Here is a 19,463-nt window from a genome sequence, read left to right as displayed (position 1 = left end):
GCCGGTCTCCGCCCGGCGGGCGGCGCCCGCCGCCCACCGGGGTCGGAATGACCCCCTGTGTGTGTTGGTACAAATACTTTACACCTAGCAATCTGAAGTTAAGCCTACTGCTCTGCCAAGCTACCAAGGGGGTAAGCAGGGGTTAGCTGAGAGTGATTCTCTTTTACCCTGACTAGAGTGAGGGTCCTTGCTTGAACAGGGGGTAACCTGACTGTCAACCAAAGACCCCATTTCTAACAGGCAGTTAATCCGGGATGAGACTGCTCTGAATTGGGAGTTCTGGAATCATAAGACACAAGGGTCTTTGTCTAGATTTAAGTTTTTTCAGGTTAATGGGTGGCTCAAAAGTCAGGAAGGCCTTGACCCGAAACCAACTCAATCGGGGCAGGACTTATTGCTAACTGCTGACATAAAGAAAGAACTCTCCCGAGGGTACCAACATTTATTGTCAAGAGTCAAGCTTGTATCTCAACCGCTTTACAGGAAATGGAACAGATGTTTGCCAGAGGAAGAGCTGGAAAATCTTTGTCAATCATCATTGGCCACACTGTATTCAGTGGGGAAAGTAGCCGTATTAAGGAGAAATCATCTCTTCACCCTTTATAGGGCGTACTGGACACCAGAAAGGATGGCAAAGATAAAGAGAAGCAGTGTAACTTCAGAGTGTAAGCGGTGTGGCAGTATAGTGGCAGATGATGTACATATGTTTGCCTTATGTCCGAAACTACAGGGTTTCTGGTCAGTGGGTAAGACAATATCTAATTCTCTGGTGGTAGAAATGTCCCCCGGTTAATCATATTTGGGGTATTAGCTATTGACATTGATGTACCTTCCTCCCCTTTTCTTACGCATTCCTCAATTAAGTTTAATCTCTATCAAAGAGGGTTGGTATTTATCCTAACTTTACTTGCGAGAAGGGAAGTGTGCATCCGTTGGGTTCAAATTACCCCTCCTAATTGGAAGGAATAGAGAAGATCTGTTCTTAAGATACAGATAAAAGCCAATAAAGGAGGCTTGGAAATTGGATATGGGACCTCTTAAAGACTGAGACAGTTATTGCCTAATTTCCAATGATTATTCACCAGGACCTGGCTAGGTCGGGAGTTGGTTTAATCCAGGGATCTAGATGGTCATGGGCTTCCTGTGCACTGGCTCTTGAGCTTAGAACATCTGAATCAGCTTAATGGCAATGATGGATGAGGAGATAAAAAAGAAGAATCTAAAGATGTTATATTAGTTTTGTGCTAGGCAGTTTAATTTATGGGGATAAGGTTCTTAAACAGCCTGCCTAGTTGTCCTATAGACTCGCTAAATTGAGGGCCTCCAGTTTGTAAGAGCAAGGACACCATTCATCCTTAATGCTGAAAGTTTAAAACAACGTTAAGTCACAGGCCTTTACAGTATCTGATCATAGTATTTGAGACCCCATGCCTATCATTGTTTGCTTTGCTTTGTCAAAATTATTTTCAGAGTCAACTGAAAACTCTTTACTTTATTCTTGCCCAACTCAAAGCAAGTTGCCTTTTGTTTGCATTGTTCGTTCAGGGTATTAACAGTTTTACTTTTTTCTGTGTATTTAATATTCTCTGTGCCATATCTTCATTTTGATTGCATTGTTGTAGGACCTCTGCCAGAACTTGTGCTTATCAATATAATAAAATGGAACCCAATGAGCCACCTTTTAAAACATGCTTACTTCAATTAGAATACTATACATAACTATATATTGCAAGGATGCTTCAAATCATCCTTTCATTGTTCGTGAACTTCCATTAATAACTCTGTTGCCACTTTCTCTAAAACGGGAGATATGTTTAGACTCAAATAGTTGGGTAATGTCTTATAATGGGGCTTACCTGCATAAAATGGTGAGGGCCCATGGCATTTGGCATTTCACACATTAACCGTGTTCTTATTGTGAAGTCTGAACCCTATGTACTCCTTGGCTCCACAGAGGATTTAGGGATGTATATCACAGTCTTTCTCTCAAGCAGTATTTGATCCTTCATTATGAAACATCTCACCAGAACTGATATTCTGTCGACTCTAGTTTACACAGCCTGCTGAGTAACTGTTGATACCATTAATTAATAAGTAATGTCTGTATTATTTGTTCCTCTTTGTAAAGTCTTACAAATGTATCATACATTCTCCACACAAAATATGCAGGTCTAAAATATTGGCAATTTATAGTTAGCGTTTTTTGTATGAAGCGCTGAATGTCTCAGTGGTCTATTGACATATCACTTTTCACGCTTGCGTGATCAGTCTACATACATTTTATTACGAATTCATGAGAACGTTTTGAATAAAAACAGTATAAATTGACCCAGTACAGGAACCAAGAAAATTGATAGCCTCTTAATCACCTGATATGTATATAGAGTGCCACCATGTTTCCTCATGTGTTCTGAGGCTACATGAACCACTGCACCATTCCAGTCAAACAACCCCAGAAAAAAGGGTTAAAGTCTATGGTCCTCATGTACATGGGTATTAACGCCCACATTGATGGTGGTAGTCTCCGGTCGCCTATTTTTCCAAAAGTCACTGAAAACGTCCCTGTTCTCAAAGACGCAGGGCACATTGATTTACTTTTCAGATCTACCCTTCATTTGAGCTAATGCATCCTTCAATTACATTATCAACATTTGTTGGTGTTTGCATATGTTATAAACATTGCCAGGAAATAAAACACTTTGGGGCAGATTTAAGAAAAGTGGTGCTGCTCTCAGTTCAGCGCCACTTTCCTTGTGCCCCTTAGTGCACCACTACCGCCACCATGTGTGCCCTATATTTAAAATAGGGTGCACCAATGCGCAGGGTAAGGGGCAGTAGTGTCAGAATAGTTGGCGCTATTGATGTACTGTTCAGAGTTAGCACCAAAATGTTGGCACTAACTCTGAACAGTACATATGGATCAATTATAAATAATGGTGTGTCCCCTTTTAGCGCCTGCTCTGAGAAGGGTGTTAAAAGTGTTGAAAAAATTACGCAAAGAAACCTTTTAAATTTCTTTGTGCCATTTTTTCGGCCCCCCTATCAGTCATGCGCCCCCCTTGCATACATTATGCCTGCTGCAGGCATAAAGTGGCGCAAGGGGTTACAAAATGGCGCAATGCATGCATTGCACCACTTTGAAAATCTGGCATGGTGTTTTGCTCTGGCGCGTGGCTCAGAGTCAGGCAAAACATTGCGTCAGTTTACTGACCACTGACAAAACCCCTTTGGATAATGTGCAAAATTGTGCAATGGCATGCCATTATTGCTGCAGCCGTAAATAAAGTAGGATGTAGTCTACTTAAATCCTTGTGCTTCTGAGATTTTTCTTAGACAGCCACAAGGGTATCATTGGGCCAGGTAGAGTACATTATTATAATTTGAGGCTTGTGATTGCATTTATGCTAAAAGAAGCTTAATTAATCATAATGATAAATTGGCAGGGAAATCTAAACTCGTGCATTGTTGTTTTTCAGGAAGGACTGAAATCACCTTCGTGTTGTAATTTTAGCACATTTATATTTTAATATGTATTTTCAGCGGAAGAGGAAAGTAGTTCTATTGAGAAATTGTTTCATTAACAATCTAGATTGTAGACATATTTTAGCCAGGATCAAATAGACATGAGTAGCCTTTTCACTTTATTAGTTCAAAGGGGTGTTTGTGTATATTGTCAATATACCAATACTCAGACAGTTTTCAGCAGTGTGCATACAAAGCATGAAGCATACATACACAAAATGTGAGAAAAGAGACGATAATATTTTCAGGTTAAAACAGTTTAGAATTTCTATAGCTTAGATAGTTTTCAAGAGCATAGTAATCTATGAAAGGTTCATGGGAAGGCGTGTGCACCTTATATTGCAATAGTCCAACATGGCCAAGGCAAAAAAATGGCTTTCTATCCGGAAGTCTGTCTGAAGGAGTGGTGGGATCTTGTTCAGCATTAACAGATGTTAGATACCTCTGGAAACATGCTAGTTTAGGGGATGGATGAAAGAACAGATTACAAATTACTCCAGTGACAAATTTGGGCTATTCCAGCTGGGGCAGAGCAAGAGATTAGGAAATTCGAGGGCTTATTTACTGTCCCCTTGCGCCATTATCGCATTATTTATTTTGAAGCAGCCATGGTGCTAAGCAGTCCCCTACAGTGTACATTTACTAACTGGTATGGGACCACTGCACCAGTTTGTAAAGCCTTGCACCACATTATACCTGGGCCAGGTATAATGTATGCAAGGCAGGCGTACCCACATTAAAAGCCACGCATGACTGACGCAGTGAAATTTGCTACATTTCACTGCATTGTTCTGCGACTTTGTTTCATCAGAATTGTAATGCCTGCTCAATGTAGGCATTCAACTTATGCAGGGCTTTTTATCATGGGGGCCTTCCTCGCATTACTGAAGTAGTGAAATTTGTTTGATCCTAGTCCAGCAATGTGTGTTTTTAGGGCCACAGATGCATCAGAATTTCGGACGCAGCTGTGAAAACAAGTGCCATGGACCTCTCTATTGTAAATACAGTGCATCCATGGCATTGTTAGGAGGTCTCAGGGCAGCGCAAGAAATCTGTTGCATCAGAGCCTATGTGTAAGATTCTTGTAATGAGGCCCTTGGTGTTCATTCCACCAAAAGTATTTGGCTATTTTTTGCACTGGTGCAGCACACAAAATGACCCTCATCCAGTCTTCTTGTGTTGTAAACAATCAGTGACGCAGAACTAATTGCTAACTTAACAGAAAAGGTAGATTTTATTTATGTACCTATAGTTTTAGGTCCGGTGTAATGCAAGACCTTTAGTATTTATCATAAATTATATTATAAACCATACATGTAGAGGGCTTCAGGTCAACCTCCATCAGCTATTGGCTTGCTGGGACATTTCAATAACATTTTGGATCAGCCCACAGCACAGCAAACAGTGAAAGGAGCAAAGGGTCAGCCTTTTTTAGTCACTAGCTTGCTGTCAGTGTTTCTCTCTTTTTAAATCAGCCCAGAGAACAGCCATTCGGTGTCCGAAAAGTGAGGCAGGTTGAGTGACAGCATTTTGCATATATACCTTAAAGCGCACATGGGGAGATGTAGCCCTGGAATTCAAAGGGGTAGGCCTGTGCAGAGTCCGCAGAGTTCCTCTACGCAGAACCCTGCAAAGTGACCAAAAACCTCTACCACCCTACGTGGAGTTCTGCGAGTGGCAGAGTGTGTTAGGTCAAGCAGATCACATGGAGTTTTAGCTCCTGGTGTTTGTCCCGCACTGAAAAATCTGTGCAAATGGCACCACACGCAGCACAAGAGGGCACTGCTTTTTTTCTACCGCTCGAGTAGATTTTCTACTCGAGAAGCCGCCTCCTCAACACAAATGGAAGGTTTCTCAATGCGAGTACTAGCGACCATCCACGACTGTCCATGTTCAGAAATCTTGCTGGGAGATGGTCTGGAGAAATATTTTCCTTGCTCATTGAGCGCGAATGAGGAAAAACTCCATTCTGCTCCTCTACAAGGAGTTTTTTGGAACTCTGCGCTTTAAGCAGAACTGAAGTACATCGACCACCTCTACAAAGGAGTGCACTTCAAGATAATGATTCCTTTGAACTAAGCATCCCACACTACACAACAGCTTCACTATCCGCAGGTTCCTGACTGGTGTGTTTAGCTTTGGGAAGTGACTTTTATCCAAAGAAGGACTGATGAGGGACAGTTGAAGACTGTCACCTCACTAAGTTCCTTACACACAGCCTGCCTGATGGCATCACTAAAGAAAGACTACACGCTCATTCCACGGATCCCTTTTCTAATTGACCCATATAAATCACTTACCCAAGTCCAGTGAAGCTTAGTACTTCAAGACAGGCAAACACCTGCAGCTGTTGTGGGCCTCTTTCAGTCATCACAGGAGCCAACAGACTAGTGTCACCAGAGGGTTGACACCAAGTGCACGATCTTACCAATGCTTTAACTTTTTGATCCATAAAGGGGAACCACACTTTGGTCTGTAGCTCGGTCTTGGTCTTAACCATGCCCTGGTGACCAGCATGGGCAAGCTAACCTACACAAGCAGTAAGGCTGGTGGGGATGACCAAGTGATGCTCACTCTGGTGGCATCCATTGGGCTCAGTGTTCAATTCTTGTTGCACAGTGTAAAGGCCCCTCATGATGCATCTGGCCTTGGGGGTGAGTTGGGCCCACTGGCTCTTGAATGCATGCCACTGTTTTATCTTCACAGCTTCCAGCACCTCTTGTACGCACTGGTCGCTTGTGTAAGGACTTCCATGGAGTGGGGGAGAGGACAAAACCAGTCAGTGGCATACCTCGCATACTCCTCTGTTTCATATGCCTCTTCGTCTGGCATGGTGGCACAAGACTGTCAGGACAAGTAGACTGCCGAGTCATGGGACCGGGGCTGTTATTCTACTTGGCAGTTATAATCCTGAAGTTGGAGTATCCACTTTTGAATCTGCAAGGGTGGCTTTGATGCGGTCCTTCTGAAAAGCAGGATCAGTGGCTTATAGTGGGTTGTAACAGTGAATGGATTGCTGTAGACATACAGATGAAAGTTGTGACACCCCAACGAATGGCTATTGCCTCCTTCTCAATCTGAAAATACCTCAGTTCAGTCAGTGTGAGAGACCAGTTCACAAAAGCTACTGGGGTCAGGAATTCTTCAGCTTGTTGTTGCATCTGCACTGCACCCAGTCCTTTTGGGATAGCATCCACTGCTGAAGAGGTGTCCTTTCGGGGATCTAAATATTCTAACATTGTTTGGGTGGACAGGGTGTCTCTGTTTGCTTGGAAAGCCAGTTCTTGCTCAGGGCCCGATGACCATGGACTGTAGCTTTGTTGAGGTCTCTGAATGGTTGCTTCAGGGTTGTGAGGTCTTTGATAAAAAGACTGACGTAATTGACCATACCTAAGAAACTGAGTACCTCTGTCACTGTAGCGGGGGGAGGAGCTTGCTTGATGTCCCATACTTTGTTGGAGACAGAGACCACTCCCTCTACAGAGAATACATAGCCAAAGAACTGCAGTTTTTGTTTCAGGAACTCACACTTGCTGCGATGCAGAGAGAGGCCAGAATCTGGAATCCTTTGAAGTACATTATTTAGTCTCAGATTGAGATCTGGTATGGTCTTGGCATGTATCAAGATGTCACCACTGACATTTATGAGCCCAGGGAGGGCAGCTAGTTGTTCCTGTATGAAATTCTGGAATACTTCGGCAATGCTGGAAATTCCGAAACTCAGCCTGTTGTTGAGCTTTAGAGCCAGATGCATTGAAAATGTTGTGATGTAGCAGCACTCTTCTATCAGGATGACCTGGTGGTAGCCTGAATGCAAATCCAGTTTGGAGAACCAACTAGCCCCACTTAGTTAATCAATAAAATCATCTCTCGTGGAAGGTAGGTGTTGCTCCTTCTTGATGGCGACATTAGTTAAGCACACATCAATGCATATTCACATCTCACCGGGCTGTTTGGGCTTCCTGGTTACCACAATTGGAGACACCCAAGGGTTGGGTTCTGTCACTGTCTCGATTATGCCAGCGGCCTCAAGCTCGCTCAGCTCTTTTTCCACCTGAGGCCTCAAATGAGAAACAATATGCCTGTGACAAAGGGCCATGGACTGCACAGACTGGTCTATGTGTAGTCTTATCTCTTTGCCATTCAGTTATCCAATGTCCACAAACACTTTTGGAAACTCCTCTAGGATGCGAGTTATGGCTTCCTGACATACTCCAAAGGCAAAAGTTACAATGCCAAGAGTTTCTGCAGCCCAGCATCCTAGTAGCATGCCATGACCTTTTTCCGCTATATAAATCTGTACATCCACTGACTGAGGTCCATATGCTATGGTCATTCAGAACTTTCCTTGCATGAGAACTGATCTCTCTAGCTGTAGGCAAACACTTTCATCACCGTCTAGTTTAGATGTGGGAGTAGCTGCATGACATGATAAGCCTCAAGAGGACATGATGTTGATGGAAGCCCACATCGACAAATGCTAATATCGGATGCGTCCCGACACTGAGGCAGAGAACATGCTACCTGGGATGCCGCACCAGTGGTAATGATGGAGTGGTTAATGTGCTCTTCACTGTCATTATCTTCCATGTCACTGCTTTTCTCTTGCACTTCAGGAACCGCAGTTACAGTGGCACATTGGGCACGCCCTTTTCCTGATCTGCAAACTTTCATGAAATGGTTGAGCTTTCCACACCCAACACACTTCTTCCCTCTTGCTGTGAAATCTGTAGGGTAATGGGTTGGTCCTCCACAGATCCACATGTTCTGTGGGTCACACCACCCTTCCTGGACTTGCTCATGCTGGGCATCGGTGCTACGGTGTTGATTGGTTCTACCTTCATTGTGTAAGGCGGCTTCCATATTGAAGGCACAAGCTTTTGAAAGCTCTTTTTTTCTGACCCTTCATTAGGATGTCAGCTAGAGAACTTCCTGATGCTTCCAAAATGCATTCACAAAGTTTTGCTGATGCACATTTTTTATTTATTTATTTATTTATTTATTTAGCCCCTTATTTCTTCATTTTCATCAGTGAAGCCACATGTGCCGACTAACTCCTTCAATTTTGTGTAGAAAATAGATTATTCAGCTTACTGTCTGGCTTGGTGAAATACTAGTTCTTCATAGTCTTTGTTCACCATCGGCTTGAAATAGGCATTAAGAGCCGCAATGAGAGTGAGGTGCGTCTTGGAAACAGCCTCCATGATTGTCTTGGATACTCTATGAATGTCCTTGCCTCCTAAGTGCAAGATCATTGCTTTTTTATGCATTTTCCACCTTAGTGGCCTCAAAGAACAGCAGCAGCAACCCTCTCAACCTAGTCCTTCCATCGAGTTATTATTATGAATGGCTCAATTGGCAGAAAGTAGGCCATGGTTTTAAGATTTGAGGAAAATTACAAACAGCTTCTTGCAATTGTTAGCAATGAGCCTATTAAGAGTGTATGACCTCTAAACTGTAGCACTTGCCTTGGATATGGGAGAGGGACAGTGGTGACTGTAAGTCCTTGCAACTGAATTCCCAACAGTGGTAATCAGTTTTTTTTCATGGCGCCCCTAAAAATTGGCAGTATGACTGGAAAACACTGTGTACTTCTCCTTTTCCTCCGCCAAACAATAACCTTGGCTCACTTGCATTCCTTGTTACAATAGGCCCGCAGACAGTGCTTTCACTGTCATCTTCAGCACTCTATTAGGTGCCAACAGGAGGCCACATCCAAAACTTCAGGGTGCTGGGGAGATGCTTACCATTCCTCCTTGGAGTGACAGAAGGACCACAGGAGCCTCACACATCGCTGCACATGTAGGAGTGGGTAGGGTTTATCACTGTCCACATGCACCATGTATTGAACTTGAGATATGGGTTGCACATGGCACGAGCACCGCAAACCCAGAAAGGTTGTGTAGCCTCCACGACACACTAGAGACATAACAGCACATTGAGGCAGTGCACATTGTGCTTAGTAGTCTGCACAGCTGGGTCATGCTCATTTTCCAACCAGGCCTGCCTGCTCCCAATATTTATTAACCAGGTCCCATGTGGCCATGGGTTCTTACCAACACAGTGTACAGTACGGGGGACAACAGCACAAATGCCTTCTCGTTAACTCTTGATTTATCAGTCCAGTGCTCCAGTTATGTCACTGGGGCGACACTACACCCCCTCACAATGATACTGTATTTGCCACAGGGAGGTGTGGTACCCAGGGTCCAGGGGGGTCCACATGGCTCCCTATTAATTTTCTAATTGTATAGCACCAGAGAGGTGGTGGTCCCTGGGGCCTGGGAGTCGACACGGCCACCCTACATAATGTTAAGCTCAGCCCGGGGATTTAATAAGCCTTTGGATGGAGGCCCCATGCCCCCCTCCATTTTTTAACATTGTCTGTAAGGCCCCCGGGACCTGGCCCACCTGGGGCTTATAAAACAACCAGTGTGGCAGGTTGTGTTGGTTTTTTAAACCTTTTTGGCAGATTTAAATAAAAAATATTTTTTTGCTCTGGCTGGCTCCCATGGGTCCCGCGGGACCAAGGTTAGGGGTTTAGGGTATTTGTACCCTGCCCCCTTTTAGTTTTGTTGGCATTTTTTGGGGGGATTCAGCTGAAGATCTTTGGGATCTGCTGAGCCTCTGCGTCCCTAGATGTCCATATTTTTAAACCTTTAATAATCCAAATCTACTGAACAGATTTACACCAAATAACAAAAAGCATGATCTGTGCACCAATATCTAGCTTCCTGCCAAACTTAGTGTAATTCCATCCAGTGGTTCGCCTGTAGGCGTGTCTGAAGACCCTGTGGGAAAATGAATGGGGAAACAAGTCGTGGAACCCCCCTTTTTCTCAGCCCCCACTTCACGGATCACCCGAAACTTTCAAGACAGCAGCAGAAACAACTGTCAAATGAGTTTTAAAAATGTTGTGAAGATTCGTCAGAAGGCACCAAGGTTATTCGCAAAACAAAACCACTTTTCTTATTGAAACTAAGGGCCTGAATTAGATGTTGGCGGTAATGATCTACTTGTCGACTTTTTGACTGAAAACCTGTGATGGTTGACCACCATATTCAGATGATGGTGGTCCCATAGATGAAAGCCCGCATTCAAGCCTTTGTCTCCACCATGAAAGAACACCCATGTCGATAGTGCAATAGGGAAAAGTGGATGATAGCAGAACACCAGACACCCTTCCCGCCATGCTTGGATGTACCTTACCACCACGAAAAAAGTGGTTATCTGACCTCGATGTTTGAGTTGGCATAATAGGGGAGAAAGGTGCCATCTCTGCTGCCACTGACCCACGGGGAAAACACAACCCCACCATTGCTAGACTCAAAGGTAGGGATGCCGCATTGCCAGGGTATGTTGGGTGGGTACTGCATGGGAAGTTGGGGCAAATGCAGACATATACATGTCACAGTCATTTCTTTTAAACACTGTGACATGCATATGTCGGGGACACAAGAGGTTTAGACACGGATAGGGACACACTGGTACACAACAGATAATGCACACAGACACAACTGTCATGTCATAATGTTACCAGTATTCATGGGCAAATGAATACTGGCACAAAAATGACAGTGCATCCATGCCTGTCAACTGTGTCAATGTGTGCATCTTGCCAGGGGAGCTGTACCTGTCATGTTGTGCTGTGACTTGTTTGTGTGGGTCAGTATGTGCATGTGTGTGTGTGAAATGCAATTGGCTGTTTGAAGTGGAGGGAGCTGGAGTGGGTGATGAGGTCATGTCTGTATGTATGTCACTTTCATGTGAGAACGATGTAGTTATTTACGTTGTATTGCTGAGTGACACATTCAGGTGAGTGTTGTTGTGTGGTAGATGTTGCTGTGCTGTGTGTAGTTGTGCAAGTGTGTTTGTGTAGATGAGTGTGTAGTTGTGCTGTTTGACTGATTGTGCTGTGTGTGGGTGTAGTGTCCATAGTGTGTTTATGTTGTGTCGATGTATATTAATGTGTGTTTTCAGCATGTAGGGATTGTGTTGGAATGGTAATGTGTTATGTGTACAAATATGGTTAAGGTAGAGTGGGTGTGTGTGTGTCACTTACCGCTGTTCCATTTTTGCTGCCATTGTACGAAGTCCATTAGGTTCTGCTGCTGTCTCCCTCCGTCATCAACCATAGCCATTCAACCTGCTTGCATAACTGTAACATCTAAATAGGGTGGGGGGACCACAGTGGGCTGACGTTCTTTCCAGGTCCTGATGAATCTTCATGAAATTTTCAAAATGTACATTACAGTCGCTTCAGCTGCTGTTTGAAAGTCTCGGGTGGTCTGCCAAGCGGGGGCTGAGACAAAGGGGGGGTACCAAAATGTGTTTTCCCTATGCCTTGACCCTTATGGAACTTGATCAGATCTACAGCCCGAACTGCCAGACAGAATTACTCCAAATTTGTCAGAAAGCTAGTTTTTGGTCCAGAAAGTGTGCTTTTTGTAATTTGGTGTGAATCTGTTCGGTACTTTTAGAGATATTAAAGGGCAAAAATATAGGTACCTAGGGATGTGGATCTTCTGTGAATCTGCAGTGGGTCAATCCACGGATCCACGAGCCAATGCAGGAATCTCATTGGGTGGCCACAACCTGACAGAGAAGTTGTAGGTTAAATTTTCTTTTATTGGGAAACATTCCCCTGGTCTTAAATTTGGTCTGTAATGTTCGTAAAGGGGTCAGGGGATCCCTTGAGGGTAATATAAACAGGCTTAAACTCTAAAGTATGATTTAGAAATGTGTATAAACAATTTTTTAAGTGTTTCTGAGATCCGCAGATCCACCTGCAGGGCTCAGAGCAACTCCCGGTGTAGATCCGTAGATTTAGTGAAAAAAAAAAACTAAATATATATATATATATATATATATATATATATATATATATATATACACAAACACAAATGGTCTTCAAAGCAACACACTCAACTGCTGGTGCAAGTACAGGTTAAAGACCAAAACCCTAAAATGCAAAACCAGAAAAGAAAGCACTGCACTCCCAAAAGCTCCTTAAAACAAATTCATTTATTAGCAAAGACTGATTTCCTCCAGACTCCACGGCCCGTTTTTAACATCTTTGTCTTTTTCAAAGTGGTTTTGTCTCTTATCTACCTATCACAACTTCTGTTATGTTTTTTATACTGCATTTTGGGATTAAGAGTTAATTACCTTTCACACCTGGGATTAATTTCAGCTTTGTATCCTGTTGTAAACTTTAGCATGATTCTAAGTAAATAATCTGATGTATAGTGTAAAGTTCATCACTTCAAAACACATGATGTTTATAGCAGTTCGTGAATTTATATCATAGCCAGTATGAATGAAAATTATTCAATACATTCCCAGTCCAGTCTCATCGATTTCATAATTTGTCTCAGCACATAATTATTCAATAAAGCAACTGGACCCCTCCTTCACAGGGCCACATCAGCATCTAGATATCCATCAACCCGTTTAAAGTTGCGCCAGGCACTGTTTGAAGTCCACACTTCTAGTCAATTAGTCTTTAAGTGAAAATACACACGTAATACCTCGCCCACTCCAAAATGTTTGTAATCTCATTGGTGCCGGGCGCTGTCAGTTTTAATTTAACTGCATAAACAAATGGTCTTCAAAGCGACACACTGAACGGCTGGTGCAAGCACAGGGTAAAGACCAAAACCCTCATATGCAAAACCAGAAAAGAAAGTGCCGACTCCCGGAAGCTCCATAAAACAAATCCATTTATTAGCAAAGATAGATTTCCTCCAGACTCTACCACGTGTTTCAACATCCTTGGCTTTTTCAAAGTGGTATCTCTGTCATCCCGTCATCACAACTTTCAACATGGTTTTTATCCTGCATTCTGGGATTATGAGTTAATTTCTGTTCTCACCTAGGGATCATTTCGGCTTTCTGTCCTGATTGTAAACTTTAGCGCGATTCCAGGTAAATAATCTGGGGCCATATGTAGGAACACATTTTCCCACTGACAGAGAATGGAAAAAACCCTTTGCTACATCTGGCCCCTGATGTATAGCACAAAGTTCTTCAATTCAAAGCACATGATGCTTATAGCAGTTCACGCATTTATACCATAGTCAGTATGCATTAAATTATTCAATGCATTCCCGGTCCATTCTCAATGATTTGATAATTTGTCTAGGCAAATAATTATTCAACAAAGCAACCTGACTCCTGTATCACAGGGCCACATCCGCATCAGATATCCATCAACCAGTTTAAAGTCACGCCAGGAGCTGTTATTAGTCCAGACGTCTAGTCAATTAGTCTGCAAGTAAAAATACACACGCAGCAAATAAGTATCTCTTGGCCCGTCCAAAATGTTTGTAATGTCATCAGTGCCGGACCTGTCAGTTTTAATTTAACTCCAAAAACAAATGGTCTCAGTGTGACGCGCTCATCTGCTGTTGCAAGCACAGGGTAAAGACCAAAGCCCTCATATGCAAAAACAGAAAAGAAAGCGCTGCACTCCTGGAAGCTCCATAAAACAAATTCATTTATTAGCAAATACATTTTTCCTCCAGACTCCAGACTCCAAGACGCGTTTCGACATCCTTGTCTTTTTCAAAGTGGTATCGTCTGTCATCTCCCCATCACAACTTCCGTCATGGTTTGTGTACTGCGTTCTGGGATTATGAATTAATTACTTTCACACCTGGGAATCATTTTGGCTTTGTATCCTGATTGTAACCTTTAGCACGATTCTAAGTACATATTCTGATGTATAGTTTAAAGTTCATCACTTCAAAACACCTGATGATTATAGTAGTTCGTGCATTTATATCATAGCCAATATGAACGAAATTAATCAATACATTCGCAGTCCATTCTCGATGTCATAGTTTGTCTTGGCACATAATTATTCAATAAAGCAGCCGGACCTCTCTATCACAGGGCCACATCAGCATCCAGACATCCATCAACCAGTTTAAACTTGCGCCAGGCAGTGTTTGAAGTCCAGACTTAGTCAATTAGTCTTCAAGTGAAAATACACACGTAGCAAACAAGTGTCTCCTCGTCCACTCCAAAATGTTTGTAATGTCACTGGGGCCGGGTGCTGTAACTTTTAATTTAACTCTAAAAACAAATGGCCTTCAAAGCGAGGCACTCAACTGCTGGTGCAAGCATTGGGTAAAAGCCAAATCTTTCATATGCAAAACCAGAAAAGAAAGTGCTGCACTCCAAGGAATCTCCATAAAACGTATCCATTTATTTGCAAAAACAGATTTCCTCCAGATTCCACGAAGCATTTCGACATCCTTGTCTTTTTCAAAGTGGTATCGTCTGTCATCTCCCCATCACAAATTCCTTACGGGTTTTTATTCTGCGTTCTGGGATTATGAGTTAATTACCTTTCACACCTGGAAATCATTTCGGCTTTGTTTTCTCATTGTAACCTTTAGCACGATTCTAAGTAAATAATCTGATGTATAGTTTAACCCCTTTGCTGCCAGGCCTTTCCCCCCTCATGTGCCAGGCCTTTTTTTGGCTGTTTGGGGCAGTTCGTACTTAGGCCCTCATAGCTTTTTGTCCACACAAACTACCCATGCCACATTTGTGTCCTTTTTTTTCCAACATCATAGGGATTCTAGAGGTACCCAAAGTTTGTGGGTTCCCCTGAAGGAGATCAAGAAATGAGCTAAAATACAGCAAAAATGGCATTTTTTTCAAAACAATTTGAAAAAAGGGCTGCAGAAGAAGGCATGTGTTTTTTCCCCGAAAATGGCATCAACAAAGGGTTTGCGGTGCTAAAATCACCATCTTCCCAGCTTTCAGGAAAAGGCATACTTGAATCAGAAAACCCAACTTTTCAACACAATTTTGGCATTTTACTGAGACATACCCAATTGTTACTATTTCTTGTGCTTTTAGCCTCCTTCCAGTTAGCGAGGGGAATGGGTGTGAAACCAATGCTGGATCCCAGACAGCTAAACATTTTAGAAAAGTAGGCAACATTCTAAATTCAGCAAGGGGTAATTTGTGTAGATCCTACAAGGTTTTCCTACAGAAAATAACAGCTCAAATAAAAAAACATTGAAATTGAGGTATAAAAAAAGCATTTTTTCTCCACGTTTTACTCTGTAACTTTTTCCTGCGATGTCAGATTTTTGACAGCAATATACTGTTACGTCTGCTGAACTCTTCTGGTTGCGGGGATATACAGGGCTTGTAGGTTCATCAAGAATCCTACGGTACCCAGAGCCAATAAATGAGCTGCGCCTTGAAATGGGTTTTCATTCTATCCAGGCAGCAATTTTATTTTTTAATAGGTATCAAGAAAACCTTTGTATTTCCAAAATGGGCACAAAATAAGATGTTGAGAAACAGTGGTTACTTGCACATCTCTGATTACCAGGGTGCCCATACTAGCATGTGAATTACAGGGCATTTCTCCTATAGACGTCTTTTTTACACACTGTCTTACATTTGGAAGGAAAAAATGTATAGAAAGACAAAGGGCAATAACACTGGTTTTACTATTCTGTGTTTTCCCAAGTCTCCCGATAAAAATGGTACCTCACTTGTGAGGGTAGGCCTAATGCTTGTGACAGGAAACGCAACATGGACATATCACATTTTTACATTGAAAGATGTTTTAGTGTGCGGGGAGAGCTGAAGGACTGTTACCCCCTTCAGATGAGGTGGGGACATAACCATGCCCATATTGGTTGGTAGCCACCACCACACTATTTTAAAAAAAAATCCCTGGCATCTAGTAGACTTTCTGCTCCCCCGGCCCACAGGTGGGTAGAACAACTTTGACCCCATTTATATGGGGTAGGGGCATACCCCCACCGTCTTATTTTGAAAAAAAATCTTCCCAGGTCTCTGGTGGGCTTTCTGATCCCCTTGGGGGAAGATGGGCTTTCCACAAATAGGCCAATGGCCAACAGTAATGTGCCCCTATTGGGAGCAACCCTTGCCCAAGGGGCTGCCCCCCAATCAAAACACACACATACACAAACACAAATCCCTGGTGCCTAAGTGGTTTATGCCTCCCTTGGGGGCAGATCCGCCTAATAGAAATAGGCCGATCTGCCCCCAGGGGGAGCAGAAATGGCCTAAAATAAATTTGCCCTCCCCCCGGAGAGCGACCCTTGCCTAAGGGGTCGTTCCCCTTGTGTGACTTTGGCCCCCAAAAAAATCCCTGGTGCCTAGTGGTTTCTGCCCCCCTGGGGGCAGATCTGCCGAATAAAAAAAGGCAGATCTGCCCCCAAGGGGGCAGAATGTCCTAAAATAAATTAACCCCCCAGGGGATGATCCTTGCCTAAGGGGCCATTCCCCTTGCGTGAAATTGACGAAAAAAAAAAATCCCTGGTGTCTAGTGGTTTCTGCCCCCCTTGGGGGCAGATTGGCCTACTAAAAATAGGCCGATCTATCCCCAAGGGTGGCAGAAATGGCCTAAATACAATTTTCCCCCAGGGGAGCGACCCTTGCCTGTGGGGGTCGCTCCCCATGTATAAAACAAATGAAGTAAACAACAACAAAAAATATATCCCTGATGTTCAGCCTAATTATAATAGGCCGGGCAGAAAAGAGCATAAGATATTTTGCCCCCCTGGGGAGTGGCCCTTGCCCAAGGGGCCGCTCCCCTTATGTATAAATATAAATAAAAATAAATAAAACCCTGGTATCTAGTGGTTTATGTCCCCCTTGGGGTGGATTGGCCTAATAAAAATAGGCCGTTCTGCCCCCAATGGTGGCAGAAACAGCCTAAAATTAATTTTTCCCCCAGGGGAGCAACCCTTGCATGAGGGTCCCTCCCCATCAATACAAAAAATAAAATAAACAAAAAAAAACATTAGCAAACTAGTTATTTCTGCCCTAACTACATCGGTCTCACATGAAAGTGACACACATATAGACATTACCTCATCACCCACTCCAACTCCCTCCACCTCAAACAACTAATTATAACAGGCCGATCTGCCCCCGGGGGTGCGGAAATGGCCTAAAAATAAATTGCCCCCCTGGGGAGCAGCCTTTGCCCAAGGGGCCACTACCCTCATTCAATAATAAAAAATAAAAAAAACTTCTTGGTGTCTAGTGGGCATTTCTGCTGCCCGATCGCATCAAAAATGTGAAAATACACATGCAGGAAATAAGTATCTCCTTGCCCACTCCAAAATGTTTGTAATAGCAAAAACAAATGGTCTTCAAAGTGATGCACACAACTGCTGGTGCAAGCACAGGTTAAAGACCAAAACCCTCATATGGAAAACCAGAAAAGAAAGCGCTGCTGTTGGAAAATGGGTTATTGGTTAGGGCAAGTAAGTACCTACACTTAGCAATAGGCCACTAACCTCCACTTAGGTACAGTTAGGTCTCAGTAAATTAAACCCAACTCAACCCTTGGTAGCCTGGAAATGAGCGACAAGGCTTAACTTAAGGAGACAGAGTGTAAAACATTCAAATATCACAAAACAGTAATTAAATAAAACACAGGAAGCAGTTTAAAAATCCAAAATGAATTTATAAATATAGATTATATTTTTATCTTTAAAATGACACAAAACGAATAAAATCAGATAAGGGGAACCAGAGATATGAATTTTTAAAGAATTAATGCTTTCTAGCGCATAGAAGCAACTAGCGCTCAAAGGGTTAAAAAAGGTCACACTGGAAAGGAACAAAGTCCAGAGTTCAGGCCACCCATGAGGTAACACTGTCAAACTTACTTTCAGAAGTGTTTGATTCAAGAAAGGGGTCCACAGCACCAGCCAAAGGTTCAGAGGCTCTGGTGCGCCTCTTGGGGTCTGGGACTACAACTCCCACAATGCACCTCTTCAACTTATGGAGTTGCTCCAAACGTCTCCAAACTTCTGGATCTTCTTCCAGAGGTCCTTTTTGTGTCCTTGAAGTGTCCACAACTTGATCAAGGTTCCAGAAGCTCTGAGTTGCTCCTTGGTAGTTGGGACTACTATTCCCAGAATGCACCTGGTTAGAATCCTCAAATGGCCACTGGACTCCGCTCAGCTTGGCTCTGCTTGCAGGACTTGATGCAGTGGACTCTGGGCAACTACTTTGTACCTGTAGGAAACAGGGAGTCCCTTCTTGAAGCAGTAAAAGACAGGTAAAGTCCTTTTAGTGGTGAAGCCCAAGTGTGCAGCTTGTGCAGTCCTCCAGAGTGAAGTGTCCAGGTGCAGGTCAGGGGTCCAGCAGGGCAGTCCCTCTTCTCCTGTAGTTCTTCCTTGTTGGAATCTGATAGGGATCAGAGGTGTGGGTGCAGGTCTGCCAGTTTTGTCCCTGCTCCTAGGTGAAAAACAGGGGGGTCCCGCTTCTCCAATCAGGTGCAGGTTACTGACACTGTGATGCCCACTTCCTGGGAAGTGTGGCAAAAATCAATCCCAGGGAGCAACATTCCTCAAAAATCAATCATGGCAGAAAGTGATTTTTGGAGGTTACATCTGGCTGAGCCCACCCACTGGTGTGGCTAAAAATCCTAAACACACCTCTCTCCTGCCCTCTCCTAATCTAATCAAGGGGCACCTAATTGTCTGGGTTTGCAGGATGTGAGGGTACTGCTGGGTTGTTCCAAATGTCCTTCTCTGCCTTTGAAGACCAGTTTGGCAGCCCTCCCCCTTCCTGCTTCACCATCTGCTGATGGGCGATCTCCTCCCCCAGGCACATCTCTTTTGTGTGGAGCCAGGCCACCTCTCACCTCATCAAGGCAGCCTGGCCAATCAGAGCACAAAAGCAAAAACACTGCAGGGCTGAAGTTGGCAACTTTTCGGGTGAAGTTGTAAACTCTTTACCTGAACAAGTTATATTAAATGCAACAACTGGAAGTTGTGAAATTTATTATAACAATTAATTTGATACCAAACTTCTGGTATCTGTTACTTAAGGGGATTAAAAAAATTAAAATAAAGTCTCCCTATTCTAGCCTATGGAGGCCAGTCACTACAATGAGGGAAAACTAATTTGTCTGTTTTACC

This window comes from Pleurodeles waltl, chromosome 9, assembly GCF_031143425.1.
Source record: "Pleurodeles waltl isolate 20211129_DDA chromosome 9, aPleWal1.hap1.20221129, whole genome shotgun sequence".
Taxonomy (NCBI): domain Eukaryota; kingdom Metazoa; phylum Chordata; class Amphibia; order Caudata; family Salamandridae; genus Pleurodeles; species Pleurodeles waltl.
This window is presented reverse-complemented; position numbering follows the sequence as displayed.